The sequence below is a fragment of the Chlorocebus sabaeus genome, chromosome 26, assembly GCF_047675955.1.
Source record: "Chlorocebus sabaeus isolate Y175 chromosome 26, mChlSab1.0.hap1, whole genome shotgun sequence".
In the NCBI taxonomy this organism is placed as follows: domain Eukaryota; kingdom Metazoa; phylum Chordata; class Mammalia; order Primates; family Cercopithecidae; genus Chlorocebus; species Chlorocebus sabaeus.
The window spans coordinates 41439050-41457076 of NC_132929.1; the positions used below are offsets into that span (position 1 = coordinate 41439050).

General features: G+C 43.5%; 1 pseudogene; it reads right to left on the minus strand.

Moving 5' to 3' along the window:
• Positions 1 to 8842: 8842 nt before the first annotated feature.
• LOC103246079 (heterogeneous nuclear ribonucleoprotein A1-like) lies at positions 8843 to 13523 on the minus strand (annotated as a pseudogene).
• Between the last annotated feature and the right edge of the window lie 4504 nt (positions 13524 to 18027).

An 18027-nucleotide genomic window follows, 5' to 3' on the forward strand; every position in this document is an offset into this window, starting at 1 on the left:
CGGCCTCCCAAAGTACTGGGATTATAGCCTAGCCAACATGGTGAAACCCTGTCTCTACTAAAAATACAAAAAAGAAAAAATTAGCTGGGCATGGTGGAGCACACCTGTAGTCCCAGCTACTTGGGATGCTGAGGCAGGAGAATTGCTTGAACCCGGGAGGCAGAGGTTGCAGTGAGTCAAGATTGCACCATTGCACTCCAGCCTGGGTAATAAGAGTGAAACTCTCTCAAAAACAACAACAACAAAATTATTTACTTAATTTTTTTTTTTTTGCAAATGCAGAGAGTATTGAAACCACTGCCACAATCAAAACATGGAACAACGCTCCATGAAAATTCCTCTGTGGTACCTACCCCTTTGTGATTGAGCCCTCATCCCACCTCACTTTTCTGTTCTCTGCTCCTATAGTTTTACCTTTTCCAGAATGTCATATAAATGGAATAGTACAATATGTAGTCTTTTGAGTCTGGCTTCTTTCACTTAGCAGAAGTTTTTGTTTCTGTTTTTGTTTTTGAGACAGAGTCTTGTTCGGTTGTCCAGGCTGGAGTGCAGTGGTATGAACACTGCTCACTGCAGACTTGACCTCCTGGGCTCAAGTGATCCTCCTGCCTCAGCTTCCTATGTAGCTGGGACCAGAGGTGTATGCCACCGTGCTCATCTAATATTTTTATTTTACTTTTTGTAGAGATGGAGTCTCAGCATGTTGCCCAGGTTGGTCTCAAACTCCTGGGCTCAAGCAGTCCTCCCACCTCAGCCTCCCAAAGTACTGGGATTACAGGCGTGAGCCACTGTGCCCTGCCTGCAAAATGCTTTGCAGATTCATTCATATTCTTTTGTGTTTCAAGAATGCATTCCTTTCTAAAATATATATAATATATACATAATATATAATATACATTATATATTATACATACATTATATATAATATATACATAATATATATTATATAAACATTATATATATATATATTTTTTGAGACAGAGTCTCACTCTGTCCCCTGGGCTGGAGTGCAATAGTGTGCTCTCGGTTCACTGCAACCTCCAGCTCCTGGGTTCAAGCGATTCTCCTGCCTCAGCCTCCTGAGTAACTGGGAATACAGGCGCGTGCCACCACACTCAGCTAATTTTTGTATTTTTAGTAGAGATGGGGTTTCACTACATTGGCCAGGCTTTTGAACTCCTGACCTTGTGATCCCCCCACCTCAGCCTCCCAAAGTACTGGGATTACAGGTGTGAGCCACTGCGCCCGGCCTGAAAATATATTTTTAAAAAGTTCTGCAAAAAAGATAATAGCTGGGTACTGTGGCTCATGCCTGTAATCCCAGCACTTTGGGAGGCTAAGGCAGGCAGATTGCCTGAGGTCAGGTGTTTGAGACCAGCCTGGGCAACTTGGTGAAACCCCATCTCTATAAAAAATACAAAAATTAGTTGGCATAGTGGCACACACCTGTGATCCCACCTACTCAAGAGGCTGAGGTGGGAGGATTGCTTGAGCCCAAGAGGTAGAGGCTGCAGTGAGCCGAGATCATGCCACTGCCCTCCAGCCTGGGCAACAGAGTGAGACCCTTGTCTCAAAAAATAAAAATATAGATATATGTAATTGATATTTAAAAAGAGGTGGTGTCTTACTATGTTGCCCTGGCTGGAGTGCAGTGGTTTTTCACAGACAGGACCTGACTGCTGAAGAACTCATTCCTTATTTATTTTATTTTATCTTATTTCTTTTGAGACAGAACTTCACTCTTGCCCAGTCTGGAGTGCAATGATGCGTTCTTGGCTCATTGCAACCTCTGCCTCCCAGGTTCAAGCAATTCTCCTACCTCAGCCTCCGGAGTAGCTGGGATTACAGGTGTGCTCCACCACGCACAGCTAATTGTTGTATTTTGGGTAGAGACAGGGTTTCACTGTGTTGGCCAGGCTGGTCTCAAACTCCTCACTTCAAGTGACACATTCGCCTTGGCCTCCCAAAGTATTGGGATTCTGGGCATGAGCCACTGCTCCTGGCCTCATTCCTTTTTTATTACTCTTAGCATTTCATCATATGGATGTGCTACACTTTATCCATTTACCAGTTGAGGGACATCTGGGCTATTTCCAGGTTTTGGTTATGACAAACAAAGCTACCACAAACATTTGTGTTCAGATTTTCAGTGAACAATTTTAACTTCACTATGGTAAATACCTAGGAGTGAGAGTGCTGGGCCTCGGGTAATTCTATATTTAACTATATTTTTAAAACTGCCAGCCAAGCATGGTGGCTCACGCCTGTAATCCCAGTACTTTGGGAGGCTGAGGTGGGTGGATCATTTGAAGTTAGCAGTTTGAGACCAGCCTGGCCAACATGGTAAAACCCCATCTCTACTTAAAAATTCCAGAATTAGCTGGGTGTGGTGGCAGGCGCCTGTAGTCCCAGCTACACGGTAGGCTGAGACAGGAGAATCGCTTGAACCCGGGAGGTGCAACTGAATTCAACTCAATTGCAGTGAGTTGAGACTGCGCCATTGTGCTCCAGCCTGGGTGACAGAGCGAGACTCCATCTCAAAAAAAAAAAAAAAAAAAAAAAAAAAGACACTCTTAAGAGAATGAAAAGACAACTCATATAGAGAAAATATTTTTCCCTCTCTGTCTTCTCTGTCTTGCGGATATGCAAATCACATATCTGACATTTGACTTGTGTCCAGAATATATAAAGAACTCCCAAAACTTGACAATAAGAAAACAAATAGCCCAATAAAATAATGGGCAAAAGACTTGAGTAGACATTTAACCAAAGAAGAGGCATGGCTGAAAAACAGACACATGAAAAGTTGCTTAACAACATTAGTCATTAGAGAAATGCAAATTAAAACCACAAAAAAAACACTACTACACAACTGTTAGAATAACTAAAATAAATAAAGCTACTACAAACATTTGTGTTCAAATTTTCAGGTGAACAATTTTAACTTCACTATGGTAAATACCTAGAAGTGAGGGTACTGGGCCTCAGGTAATTCTATGTTTAACTGTATTTTTTTTTTTTTAGACGGAGTCTCTTTCTGTCACCCAGGCTGGAGGGCAGTGGCACGATCTCAGCTCACTGCAAGCTCCGCCTCCCAGGTTCACGCCATTCTCCTGTCTCAGCCTCCCAAGTAGCTGGCACTACAGGCTCCTGCCACCTCGCCCAGCTAATTCTTTTTGTATTTTTAGTAGAGACGGGGTTTCACCGTGTTAGCCAGGATAGTCTCGATCTCCTGACCTCGTGATCTGCCCTTCTCGGCCTCCCAAAGTGCTGGGATTACAGGCGTGAGCCACTGCACCTGACCATTTAACTGTGTTTTTTTTTTTTTTTTTTTTTTTTTTTTTTGAGACGGAGTCTCGCTCTGCCGCCCAGGCTGGAGTGCAGTGGCGCAATCTCAGCTCACTGCAAGCTCCGCCTCCCGGGTTCACGCCATTCTCCTGCCTCAGCCTCCCGAGTAGCTGGGACTACAGGCGCCCGCCACCTCACCCGGCTAGTTTTTTGTATTTTTTAGTAGAGACGGGGTTTCACTGTGTTAGCCAGGATGGTCTCGATCTCCTGACCTCGTGATCCGCCCGTCTCGGCCTCCCAAAGTGCTGGGATTACAGGCGTGAGCCACCGCGCCCGGCCTTTAACTGTGTTTTTAAAACTGCCGGCCAGGCATGGTGGTTCACGCCTGTAATCCCAGCACTTTGGGAGGCCGAGGTTGGTGGATCAGTTGAGGTCAGCAGTTCGAGACTAGCCTGGCCAACATGGTAAAACCCCACCTCTACTAAAAATACAAAAATTAGCTGGGTGTGGTGGCAAGCGCCTGTAGTTCCAGCTACTCGGGAGGCTGAGACAGGAGAATCGCTTGAATCGGGAGGTGGAGGTTGCAGTGAGCTGAGATCACGCCACTGCATTCCAGCCTGGGTGACAGAGCAAGACTGTCTCAAAAGGAAAAAAAGAAAAAACAAAACAAAAAACTGCCAAACTGTTTTCTAGAGTGTCTGTGTCACTATCCATTGCCATTATCAATGTATGAAAGAAACCAGTAGCTCCCTATTTTCACCAGCGCTCGCAATTGTCAGACTGTTTATTTTAGGTATTCTAACAGTTGTGTAGTAGTATTTTTTGTGGTTTTAATTTGCATTTCTCTAATGACTGATGTTGTTAAGCAACTTTTCATGTGTCTGTTTTTCAGCCATGCCTCTTCCTTGGTTAAATGTCTATTCAATTCTTTTGCCTATTATTTTATTGGGCTGTTTGTTTTCTTATTAAGTTTTGAGAGTTCTTTATGCATTCTGGACACAAGTCAAATGTCAGATACGTTATTTGCATATCTGCAAAACAAGGAGAAATATTTTCTCTCTCTGTATGAGTTGTCTTTTCATTCTCTTAAAAGTGTCCTTTTTTTTTTTTTCTTTTTGAGATGGAGTCTCGCTTTGTCACCCAGGCTGGAGCGCAATAGCTCAATCTTGGCTCACTTTAACCTCTGCCTCCCGGGTTCAACCCATTCTCCTTCCTCAGCCTCCCAAGTAGCTGGGACTTCAGGCATGTGCCATCATGCCCAGCTAATTTTTGTATTTTTAGTAGAAATGGGGTTTCACCATGTTGACCAAGCTGGTCTTGAACTCCTGACCTCAATGATCCACCTGCCTCAACCTCCCAAAGTGCTGGGATTACAGGCATAATACAACATTTTTGTTTTGATGAAATCCAGATTGTCAGCTTTGCTTCTATGGATCATATTTTTGATGTTCTATCTAATAACTCTGTGCCTAACCCAAAGTTGCGTATATATTTTTCCTATATTTTATTCTAAAAGTTTTATTTAAGTCTCTGATCCATTTTGAGTTTATTTTTTGTATAAATCCTTGTCTTTTAATTGGATAATTTAATCCTTTCATATTTGATGTAATTGTTGATGTATTTGAATTTGTAACTATCATCCTATATTGTGCTTTCTGCAGGTTCCTTCTGTTGTAGTTTACTTTCCTTTTTTGCCTTCTTTTGAATTATTTTCTTTTTCATTTCAACTTTTCTTCCTCTGCTAGTTGGTAATTTATACTCAGTTTTTGCTTTCTTTTCATGGCTAGTCAACAGTGCTATTTAAAGTTTGGTTTTAGGCCCAGGACAGTGGCTCATGTGTATAATCTCAGCACTTTTAGGGACTGAGGTGGGAGGATCACTTGAGCACAAGGGTTCGAGACCAGCCTGGGCAACATAGTGAGACCTCATCTCTACAAAAACTAAACCAAAAATTAACCCATCATAGTGTCACATGCCTGTAGTCCTAGCTACTTGGAAGGCTGAGGCAGGAGAATCACTTGAGCCTGGGAGTTCAAGGCTACAGTGAGCTGTGATCATACCATTGCATTCTAGTCAGGGCAACAGAGTGAGACCCTGTCTCAAAAAAAAAAGAAGGAAAAATGAAAAGAAAAAGTGTGGTCTTAAATAATTAGTATCAAGCTGGGAGCTTGTTATAAATGTAAATTGTTAGGCCCTCCCCCAGACCTTTTGACTCCTGCTTGTTTTTTTTGAAATAAAGGTCTCGAGCCCAGGCTGGAGTACAGTGGTGCCATCAGGACTCACTGCAGCCTCAAACTCCCTGAGTCAAGGGAATCACTACACCCGACCAGGATCGGTTTCTTAAGTACATTATTTAGAATTTCCTTTTATGAATATTGTGAAGGCAAAATCTCTTACTTAATTTGCCTTAAATGCTTGTTTTTCATCTTCCTTTTTGAAAGCTTTTTTTTTTTCTTTTTCTTTTTTTTCTTGTTTTTGAGATGGAGTCTTGCTCTGTGGCCCAGGCTGGAGTGCAGTGGCTCGATCTTGGCTCACTGCAGCCTCCGCCACCGGGGTTCAAGCAATTCTCGCACCTCAACCTCCCGAGTAGCTGGGATTATAAGTGCACGCCACCACACCTGGCTAATTTTTGTGTTTTTAGTAGAGGTAGCATTTCACCATGTTGGCCAGTTTGCTCTTGAACTCCTGACCTCAAGTGATCCACCCACTTCCGCCTCCCAAAGTGCTGGGATTACGGGTGTGAGCCACTGTGCCCGCCAAAAGCTATTTTTTGAGGGGTAAAATTCTAAGTTCGCACTTACTTTTTTTTCTCTTGTGAAGTCAGCAGTAAATCTGCTTCTGAGCTAATTTGTCTCTGGTATGCTGTTGTTTCACTGTTGTGTTTAACTGAAAAGACCTTTTCTTTTCCCCCCCAATCCTGGTTGAAATTCAGTGGACTTCTTAAATCTGTGTTTTTAAACAGATTGATCCAAAAAATTTCTTAGTCATTGGCCGGGCGCGGTGGCTCACGCCTGTAATCCCAGAACTTTGGGAGGCCAAGGCGGGCGGATCACAAGGTCAGGAGATTGAGACTATCCTCGCTAACACTGCGAAACCCCGTCTCTACTAAAAATACCAAAAAATTAGCCGGATGTGGTGGCTCGTGCCTGTAGTCCCAGCTACTCAGGAGGCTGAGCCAGGAGAATGGCGTGAACCAGGGAGGCGGAGCTTGCAGTGAGCAGAGATCGCGCCACTGCACTCCAGCCTGGGCAACAATGCAAGACTCCGTCTCGGAAAAAAAAAAAAAAATGTCTTAGCCACTGTCTCTTCAAATATTACCCTTTTGGCCAGGCATGGTAGCTCACACCTACAATCCCAACACTTTGGGAGGCCAAGGCAGTAGAATGACTTGAGCCCAGAAGCTCAAGAGCAACCTGGGTAACAGTGAGGCCCCGTCTCTACAGAAAATAATTTTTTTAATTAGCTAGGCATGTTGGCACATACCTGTGGTCCCAGCTACTCGGGAGACTGAGGTGGGAGGATCGCTTGAACCCAGGAGTTCAAGGCTGCAGTGAGCCGTGGATGTGCCACTGCACTCCAGCCTGAGCAACAGAGCAAGAACTTATCAAAAAAAAAAAAAAAAAAAAAAAAAAATTACCTCTTTACCCTTTTCTCTCTCCTTGCCTCCCAGAACTCCAATTTTATCAATACATGTTAGATTGTCTTAATTTATCCTCCATATCTATTTACTGCTCTTTCATGTTTCCCTTCTTCTTGTCTGTCTTTACTGAAGGCTGGATAATTTCTATTGTCGTATCATTCAGTTTGTTTATTTTTCTGTTTGCTTATGTGTAATCTGAGGTTAAATTTGTCCATTATTTTATTCATTTCATTTCTAGAAGTTCTATTTTTAAAAAAACTATTAGGCTATTTTCTATAGTTTCCTGTTTTAAATAGCTATTTTCCTTTCCTTTTTTATTTTTGAGACAGGGTCTCACTCTGTCACCCAGACTGGAGTGCACCCTTGACCTCCTTGGGCTCAAGCGATCCTCCCACCTCAGCCCCACAAGTAGCTGGGACTACAGATATGTGCCACCACACCTGGCTAATTTTTGTGTTTTTGGTAGAGATGGGGTTTCGCCATGTTGCCCAGGCTGGTCTGGAACTCCTGGGCTCAAGCAATCCTCTTGCCTTGGCCTCCCATAGTACTGTGATTACAGGGGTGAGCCACCATGTCCCCCTTAAATAGGTATTTTCCGGGGTTTTTTGTCAAGAGAATTAAATCGTTTATTGATTACACATGATAATGGATGACACACAAGCTTCATTCCCATCTATAATTTTATCTGGTACCATTATTCAATTTAGATATATTGCATAGGATATGCCAACAATCTATGTATTTTATTTTATTTTATTTTATTTTTTATTTTTATTTTTTTGAGACAGAGTCTCACTCTGTCACCCAGGCTGGAGAGCAGTGGGGCGATATTGGCTCACTGCACCCTCCGCCTCCTGGATTCAAGGGATTCTCCTGCCTCAGCCTCTGGAGTAGCTGGGAGTACAGGTGCAGGCTACCACGCCCAGCTATTTTTTTTTTTTTTTTTTTTTTTAGTAGAGGTGGGGTTTCATCTTGTTGCCCAGGATGGTCTGGATCTCCTGACCTCCTGATCCGCTTGCCTCAGCCTCCCAAAGTGCTGGAATTAGAGGCATGAGCCACCACACCCTGCCAACAATCATTTCTATAACCAGTAATTCCATGATTTTGCTTGAGTAATCCGTTGTAATATGAACTTCAGGTCACAACTGTAACTATCAGTTCAACTACACCAAGGTTTCTGAAGACAATGGCTTTTCCACCCAAGCAGGTTGCATATAAATTCCAAATAGAACCTGGCGTCAGGCTAGGCACGGTGGCTCACGCCTGTAATCTCAGCACTTTGGGAGGCCAAAGCGGGTGGATCACCTGAGGTCGGGAGTTCGAGACCAGCCTGACCAACATGGAGAGACCCTGTCTCTACTAAAAATGCCAAAAACATTAGCCTGGCGTAGTGGTGGGCACCTGTAATTCCAGTTACTCGGGAGGCTGAGGCAGGAGAATGGCGTGAACCTGGGAGGCGGAACTTGCAGTGAGCAGAGATCACGCCACTGCACTCCAGCCTGGGCAACAAGAGCGAAACTCTGTCTCAAAAAAAAAAAAAAAAAAAAAGACAGAAAGAAAGTACACAGCGCCTGTACTCCCAGCTACTCCAGAGCCTGAGGCAGGAGAATCCCTTGAACCCAGGAAGTGGAGGGTGCAGTGAGCCGATATCACTCCACTGCTCTGCAGCCTGGGTGACAGAGTGAGACTCTGTCTCAAAAAAAAATTCACCTGAAGGAATTCTAACTTCACACTGTTGGGGAAATTTACCAAGATGGCTTCAGAGTAGACTAACTTTACACAGCACATTAAAATAAATAAACAAATAAATAAATAAATAAATGCCGGGTGTGGTGGCTCATGCCTGTAATCCCAGCACTTTGGAAGGCTGAGGGGGGTGGATCACCTGAGGTCAGGAGTTCAAGACCAGCCTGACCAACATGGAGAAACCCCATCTCTACTAAAAATACAAAATTAGCTGGACGTGGTGGCGCATGGCTGTAATCCCAGCTACTTGGGAGGCTGAGTCAGGAAAACCGCTTGAACCCGGGAGGCACAGGTTGCGGTGAGCTGAGATCGCGCCATTGCACTCCACCTTGGGCAACAGAGCGAGAATCCGTCTCCAAAAAAAAGACACATTTATTGAGAGTCATGAGCAGACTATTACATTTAGCAATCAACAGCATGGGTGCAAAAAAAAAAAAAAAAAACTACATTAAAACCCTTTGTTGGAATGCTTTATACTTTCCACAGAACAGAAACTAAAATAAGCTGTTATACATAATTAGTCACAAATACAGTCCTTGAGTTTTTTGCCCATCCACATGAGTATTTGTCTAAAACATGTCTTCTTTGTAGCAGCTAGACCCTACCACCACTGTGCTTGGCTGAGTTCATGAATCTATTGTAACCTGTAGCTCCAGTGGGTCACTTCTCTGGCTCTCCTCTCCTGCTAAGCTTTTTTTCCTAATTAAAGTCTTCTGCCACTGCCATAGCTACTGCTGCTACTGGAACCGCCATAGCCACCTTGGTTTCATAGTTGGGCAAAGTATTGGCCTCTGTCACCAGAGGAGCCAGAGCTGCTGCCTCCAAAGTTTCTTCCCTTCATGGGTCCGCAATTTGAAGACTGATTGTTGTAATTACCAAAATCACTGTAGCTTCCACCACCCCCAAAATTCCTTACATCATTACCAAATCCATTATAGCCATCCCCACTGCCAGCATATTCACCACCACCACCACCACAGCTACCATTAAAGCCACTTAAGTTTCCTCCACGACCACTTAAGTTTCCTGCATGACCAAAGTTGTCATTCCCACCAAACTACCTCCATGACCACCACCAAAGTTTCCAGAGCCACTTTGACCTCTGTGGCTGGCTGAAGCACTAGCCATCTCTTGGTGTGACAGGGCTTTCCTAACTTCACCATTGTGGCCATTCACAGTATGGTATTTCTGAATGACAGTCTTATCCATGGAGTCATGGTCATCAAAGGTTATAAAGGCAAAGCCCCTTTTCTTGCCACTGCCTCGGTCAGTCATGATTTCAATCACTTCAATTTTTCCATACTGTTCAAAATAATCTTTTAGGTGCAGTTCTTCAGTGTCTGTTTTTTTTTTTTTTTGAGACGGAATTTCACTCTTGTTGCCCAGGGTAAGTGCAGTGGTGCAATCTCGGCTTACCACAACCTCCGCCTCCCAGGTTCAAGCAATTGTCCTGCCTCAGCCTCCTGGAGTAGCTGGGATTACAGGCATGCGCCACCACACACGGCTAATTTTGTATTTTTAGTAGAGACGGGGTTTCTCCATGTTGGTCAGGCTGGTCTCGAACTCCCAATCTCAGGTGATCCACCCGCCTTGGCCTCCCAAAGTGCTGGGATTATAGGCGTGAGTCACGGGGCCAGACCCTGTGTCTTCTTTAACGCCACCAACAAATATATTTTTCACAGTTAAGTGGGCACCGGGTCTTTGACAATCTCCTCTTGAGACAGCTCTCTTTGTTTCCTCTTCCATCCACCTTGTGTGGCCTTGTATTCACGGCTGCATCCACCTCCTCCACAGTGGCATATGTGACAAACCCAAAGCCCCTGGAGCGCTTGGTGCTTGGATCTCTCATGACCACACAGTCCGTGAGTGTTCCCCATTGGTCAAAATGGCTCCTCAGGCTCTCATCGGTTGTTTCAAAGTTCAGCCTCCAATGAAGAGCTTCCTCAGCTGTTCCAGTTCTTTAGGAAACTCCACCTTAGACATGACAGCAGGGGGAAGAGAGACTTTAATGATGCTCCCTCTGTTGTGTTCATGGGCTTAAATAGGTATTTTCTACTTTGTACTTTTTTTTCTTAAAGAAGTAAAATGGTGACCAGGTGTGGTGGCTCACGCCTGTAATCCCAGCATTTGGGGAGGCTGAGGAGGGTGGATCACCTGAGGTCAGGAGTTCAAGACCAGCCTGACCAACATGGAGAAACCCCGTCTCTACTAAAAATACAAAATTAGCCGGGGTGGTGGCACATGCCTGTAATCCCAGCTACTCGGGAGGCTGAGGCAGGAGAATTGCTTGAACCCGGGAGGTGGAGGTTGTGGTTAGCCAAGATTGCACCATTGCACCCACCCTGGGCAACAAGAGTGAAATTCCATCTCAAAAAAAAAAAAAAAAAAAAGGAAGTAAAATGTTTTTTTCTCCTTGTATGTGTGATAATTTAAATTTCTCAAATATTTGTAGATGTTTTCCATTTAATTCTATTGTATGTGGTTTCTTCTATCTTCTGGTTTTCATTTATATAGTAGCATTTTTTTTGAGTGCTTAATGTTTGTTACTGTGAGCTGCTCAATTTTCTTAGAAAATAAATTTGTGAGTTATTGGGTACATTCCTCCAGAGAGGATTTGTATTTGTTTCTTCCACGTACCTGGGGCCAGCCTCCTCAACTTACAGAAAGAGCTTGAGACTTTTATGGACCTGTTTTGGCTATAGACCATCACAAGTCAGTCTTTCAGTGAGAGTATTTTTTTGTACTTAGTTATGCTTAATTCCACAGGAACTTTTTGTGCAGTACCCTGATGATGAATGGGTATGCTGGTTTTCATCTCCACCTAAAGGGTCCATGCCTTATTGGGAGAATGGCCTCCTGTGGAATTCTCCAAGCCCTTGGCTTTACCTCCTGTATCTGGAACCACTGTGAAGCCAAAGCTGCAGTTCACCAGGTTGAGCAAATATCCTTAGGGCAGTGATCTCAGGGCCATAGCATCAAACAACCCAAGAGCATCCTTTAGGTGAATAGAATCCAAATGGTGCCTCCTGGTGTTGTACACTTGGACAGCATTGTCCATTTACCTGTCTGGATTCCTTCTTCACTTTTCTTTGACCTAATAATTTCTTTCTTTCTTGCCCAATGTCAGTGCTTCTAAGAGGTTTAAGATTTTCTTTTTTTAAATTCAGCCTTTTTAATTGTTTCCAGTGGGAGGTGCAGTCTGAATTCCTAGCCTGCCGTATACCTGGAAACAGAACTCTCAAAACTCAACTTGATATACCCTGCAATTTATAACAATATCTGATAGTCCAATGTGTTCAATTCATAATTACCTTTTTTTTTTCTTTTTCTGGCACCAAAGCTTTAAGTAGGAATAGTTTGATGGAATTGGAAAGAATCCATAATCCCTGGTACTTAACTCTTCCCTCATGAATATTGCTAACAAATGTATTGGATTTACATTGAAATACCAAAGTAGCTCAAAGATCTCATAGTGACCTCAATTTTTAAAATAGTGACCACAGTTTAAAATGTTTCTCAGAAAATGAGTACGTTAAACCAAAATCATGTGTGTCACTTGCATGGAAAGTGCTGTGTCTCCATAGTTACACTAAAACATAACAAGTACAAAGGGGAAATGTGTTTTGGTGGTTGATAAGCTAAACGGAAGTGAGTCTTGTTGTACTATAATATTAGGAATGTTTTTAAACTTTCGCTCAAGGATAGAGGGTTTCATATCCTCCTGTATTACCCCTTGCTAAAACGTAAGTAAGCATAGTTATGGAAAAAACATGTGGGTAGTCATTGCTAAGACTCAATATATTGATGTCATGTAGAAAAACATGATACAGAGATCTGTTTTTGTGGTTTATTTAATTGTCTTTGTTATTTATGGTATTTGCTCTGAAGTATAACTCAATAAAATTCTAACACAGAAAAAGACAAGCTGTCTTAGCCCAATATTATATTAACCCTAATCCCCACTTGGGAAAAAGTATTTTATAACACATATGAAATCAGCCTTAGAGACCATAGTATCCAATTATGCCCAGAGTGTACTAGATATTCGATAAATGTTTGTTGAGTCAATTACTTAATGGACAATATATAATGGGTAGTTGTAAATAAAGCAGAGCAGTGACTAAAATGTTGACTTGGTCATATTATGGGAACATTAAAGAAGGAAAACGCCTGGGATTCAATGCCCATTCTAGGGCTCTCTGGTGCTGTGGCTCTGGGTAATCCATAACCACCCGTGTCCCCAGTTTCTTCATTACTTGCCCTGTTCTTTGGTCAGACTGCACAGTCACTCCCTGTACATGCTGCATGATTTCCCAATTCAGGGTCCTTGTCCTTATGGTTATCTAAAATGCCCTTTCCCCATCCACTGTATGACTAAACCTATCTAGTCATGGCATACTACTTCTTGTAATCCTTCTAGTATAAATACTGTCCCACCAAGCTTCCTTGACATCACCCCGACTAGAAGCTAACTTTTCCTCTGAGCTATTTGAATAGGATCTTTTTTTCTTTTAACTCAAATGGTGTCATTATTTAATACTTTATAGCTTATATTATGATCTTTTATGTAGATATCCATACTATACTGCTTCTCTGCTAGACTGAATGTTCATAAGGCTAGAGCCCACGCTTGCTATATTTTTGTAGTTCTCCATAATACCTAGCAAAATACATTGAAGAGTTTATGTGCTCAGTAAATATCTGTTGAATCTGAATATACAGCATAATAATGCTTTTCTTTCTCTCTTTTCTTTCTTTCACTTTCTTTTCTTTAATCTTTCTTTTATTTTCTCTTTCTTTCTCTTCCTTTCCTTTTTCCTTTCCTGTCCTGTCCTGTCCTGTCCTTTCTTTCTTTTTGATAGGATCTTACTCTGCTGCCCAGGCTGGAGTGCAGTGGCACGATCTTGGCTCACTGCAACCTCCACCTCCTGGGTTCAAGTGATTCTCCTGCCTTAGCCTCCCCAGTAGCTGGGATTACAGGCGCCTGCCACCATATCCAGCTCTTTTTTGTATTTTTAGTAGAGACAGGGTGTCACCATGTTGGCAGACTGGTCTCAAACTCCTAGCCTCAAGTGATCTGCCTGCCTTGGCCTCCCAAAGTGCTGGGATTACAGGCGTGAGTCACTGCACTGAGTCCAATGATGCTTTTGTTTTCTTTTCTTTCTTTTTTTTTTTAGACAAATTTTTGCTCTGTCCCCTGGCTGGAGTGCAGTGGTGGGATCTTGGCTCACTGCAACCTCTGCCTCCCAGGTTCAAGTGATTCCCCTGCCTCAGCCTCCTAAGTAGCTGGGACTACAGGCATGCACCACCACTCCTGGCTAATTTTTTCTTCTTATTTTAGTAGAGACAGAGTTTCACCATGTTGGCCAGAATGGCCTCGATCTCCGGACCTCCTCGTGATCCACCTGCCTCAGCCTCCCAAAGTGCTGGGATTACAGGCATGAGCCACCACGCCTGGCCCCAGTAATGCTTTTCTTGCTGATGACAGAGGTCTGCATCAAATTATAGCTTGAGGCCATTTATACCTTTTAGACCAATGATTGTGGAGCATTAATGGGGAATGGTGGATATAAATAAGTAAGGAAAATTGCATAAGCTATTTATCCATTAGTGGGACAAGAAAAGAGAATACTTGGGTGGATCAGATCCCATTTCAAAGCAGAGATGAAAGTGAAATTGATGAAGCAAGAGTAGAAAGCAACAAGAGCAGCATAGGTTGGTTATTCTATTTTAGTCATTTGTTTTTTTGAGAAAAGTTCTTTTCTCAACTGCCTGTTTTTAGACTATGCATAGCTGTGTATAGCTAGCATAGTATGTACCTGGTTTTGACAGATTCCCTGAGGACTTGAGCCAGAAGATGAATTGCATCTTTAGAATATGGTTAATAATTTCACAGACATAGTGTTGAGTGAAAGAAAACAAATACAAAGGCCAGGCGCGGTGGCTCAAGCCTGTAATCCCAGCACTTTGGGAGGCCGAGACGGGTGGATCACGAGGTCAGGAGATCGAGACCATCCTGGCTAATACGGCGAAACCCCGTCTCTACTAAAAATACAAAAAACTAGCCGGGCGAGGTGGCGGGCGCCTGTAGTCCCAGCTACTTGGGAGGCTGAGGCCGGAGAATGGCGTGAACCCAGGAGGCGGAGCTTGCAGTGAGCTGAGATCCGGCCACTGCACTCCAGCCTGGGCTATAGAGCAAGACTCCGTCTCAAAAAAAAAAAAAAAAAAGAAAACAAATACAATATAGTACATGCTGTCTGATTCTATTAATATGAAGTTCAAGAACAGGCAAAACTAAATTGTGGTGATAAAAGTCAAAGCAGTGGTTATCCCTAGAGGGTGCTGACTAGTATAGGGCACAAAGATTCTTCAGAGGTGCTAGTAACAATCTATATGTTGATCTGAGTGGTAGTTATATGGTATATACACATGTAAAAATATATTGAGTTGTCCACTTAGAAGTTATGCACTTTGGCCAGGCTCAGTGGCTCGTGCCCGTAATCCCAGCATTTTGGGAGGCTGAGGCAGACGGATCACCTGAGGTCAGGAGTTCAAGACTAGCCTGGCCAACATGGAAACCCCATCTCTACTAAAAATACAAAAATTACCTGGGCGTGGTGGTGGGCGCTTGAACCTGGGAGGCGGAGGTTGCAGTGAGCTGCCAAGATCACGCCAATGCACTCCAGCCTGGGCAACAAGAGCGAGACTCCATCTAAAAAATACAATTAAAAAAAAGAAAAAAAAGCCAGGCGTGGTGGCTCACGCCTGTAATCCCAGCACTTTGGGAGGCCGAGGCGGGTGGATTACATGAGGTCAGGAGTTCGAGACCAGTCTGGCCAACATGGTAAAACCCTGCCTCTACTAAAAATACAAAAATTAGCCAGGCATGGTGGCGCATGCCTGTAATCCCAGCTACTTGGGAGGCTGAGGCAGGAGAATTGCTTGAGCCTGGGAGGCGGAGGTTGCAGTGAGCTGAGATCGTGCCACTGTACTCCAGCCTGGGCAACAGAGTGAGACTCTGTCTAAAAAAAAAAAAAAGAAGTTGTGCACTTTACTGTAGGTAAGTTATATCTCAACTGAAAAAAAGAGTCCAAATTGCCTTGTGTGTCCCTGATGAGCCGGTAAAGGATAGATTGGAGTTATGCAGTGTGTTTCCTGGAAAAAATAAAGCAGACTTTTTAAAATTCCAGAGTTTTCTCCAGGAACCTGTGACCAGATGGCTCTTATAAATAATGCATCAAAATATGGTTAGGACTAGAAGAATTCATGATGTGTGATAAAAAGAAAACAACCAATGATCATATAGTTTACTCTTTTTGACTTTCATTGCAATTTTCTGGAAGTCAGGATTACTAATAAATAGTCATGCAACAAGAATGGAATAAGTCCTGCAGCATGAGGATACTTGCTGGCTGTGAAACCTTCGATAACTTTCAGGCTTTCTGGGCACTGGGAGCTTCCTCTGCTAAATGGAAAAATATTTTACCTACTCAAAGATAGGGGAAAGGATCAAGTGATCTCTTAAGGCTCTTTCCAGCTTGTAAAACCTTTGGTTTGGCCGGGCACAGTGGCTCGTGCCTGTAATTCCAGCACTTTGGGAGGCTGAGGTGGGCGGATCACGAGGTCAGGAGTTCGAGACCAGCCTGGCCAATATAGTGAAACCCTGTCTCTACTAAAAATACAAAAATTAGCCGGGCGTGGTGGCACGAGTCTATAGTCCCAGTTACTTAGGAGGCTGAGGCAGGAGAATCACTTGAACGCAGGAGGCAGAGGTTGCAGTGAACTGAGATTTTGCCTCTGTATTCCAGCCTGGGCAACAGAGGGAGACTCTGTCTCAAACAAACAAACAAACAAACAAACAAACAAACAAACAAAGAGTCTTTGGCTTATGGAAATTGGAACTATAAAGAACCAACTATAAGCCGAGTGCAGTGGTTCACGCCTGTAATCCCAGTGTTTTGGGAGGCTGAGGCGGGCAGATCACCCGAGGTCAGGAGTTTGAGACTAGCCTGGCCAACATGGTAAAACCCCATCTCTACTAAAAATGCAAAAATTAGTCAAGCATGGTGGCGGGCACCTGTAATCCCAGCTACTCAGGAGGCTGAGACAGGAGAATCGCTTGAACCCGGGAGGCGGAGACTGCAGTGAGCCGAGATCGTGCCACCGCACTCCAGCCTGGGCAACAGAGTATGACCCTGTCTCAAAAAACAAAAAACAAAAAACAAAAAAAAAAACTGTAATAATAAAATCTGTAAAAATCTGTAATAGGCAACAAACAATGTAGGTGGCCACACCAAATAGAGATCCAGGCAGAAAACACCTTTTCATATACAGTGAGCTACCTGAAACAATTTGCTGCGGTTCTCTTGGGATTTCCCTATCCCTCAGCAAGTTTACCTAATAATACTTAAAAAAAAAGATAAGGGAATAGTTTAAGACCCCAATCAAGGAAATCATTAATTATATGGTGAGTTTGTCTGTTAGGAGTTCACATTTGCAGAGACTAAATCCATTGCAGAAAGTGGTATTTTGTAAGATATATGAGCAGAGAAGGAGCACTAGTCTAAGTCTGGCTCAAAATCTCACAGCTAGGTGGTTAGGCATGGTGGCTCACTCCTGTAATCCTAGCATTTTGGGAGACTGGGGCAGGTGGATCACTTGAGCCCAGGAGTTCGAGACCAGTCTGTCCAGCATGGTGAAACCCTGTCTCTTCTAAAAATATAAACATTAGCCAGGTGTGGTGTGGCCCGCTCCTGTTTTGGCGGCTGAGGCTGGAGGATCACTTGAACCCTGGAGGCAGAGGTTGGAGCCGAGATCGCACCATGACACTCCAGCCTGGGCGACAGAATGAGACTGTCTCAGAAGAAACAAAAAACAGAAAAAAAAAAAAAACAAAAAAAAACCCACCTCATAGCTAGGAGGAACTGCATGGCATCATCTCTGCTTTCAACACTGGTAAGCAAGTGTCATCTCTTCATCTTTATTTTTTTAAAGAGGCCAGTGAGGCTCCGTGAGGCTAAATGATTCGCCTATGGTCACACAACTGGGAGAAGCACAGAGTAGAGAAAAAAACAGTTCTCAGGCTTCCAACTAACTGTATCCTCCACTGCACCATTCTGCCCCTTGTCGTTCCTTTCAGATTGACTTGAACTCCATAGAAGAGCTAGGGAGGCCTTCCACTGTGCTTTGTTTGAAAAGCAATTGAGAAGGTGGGAAGCTAGTGGAACTGGGAGTCAGAGGACCTGAGCCCCTCCATTTATTAGTGACTGTGACCTTGGAAAATCATTTAACTTCTCTGAGACTCAATTTCCTCATCTGAAAAAAGACAGACTCCCACTGTCACTGAAGCAGAG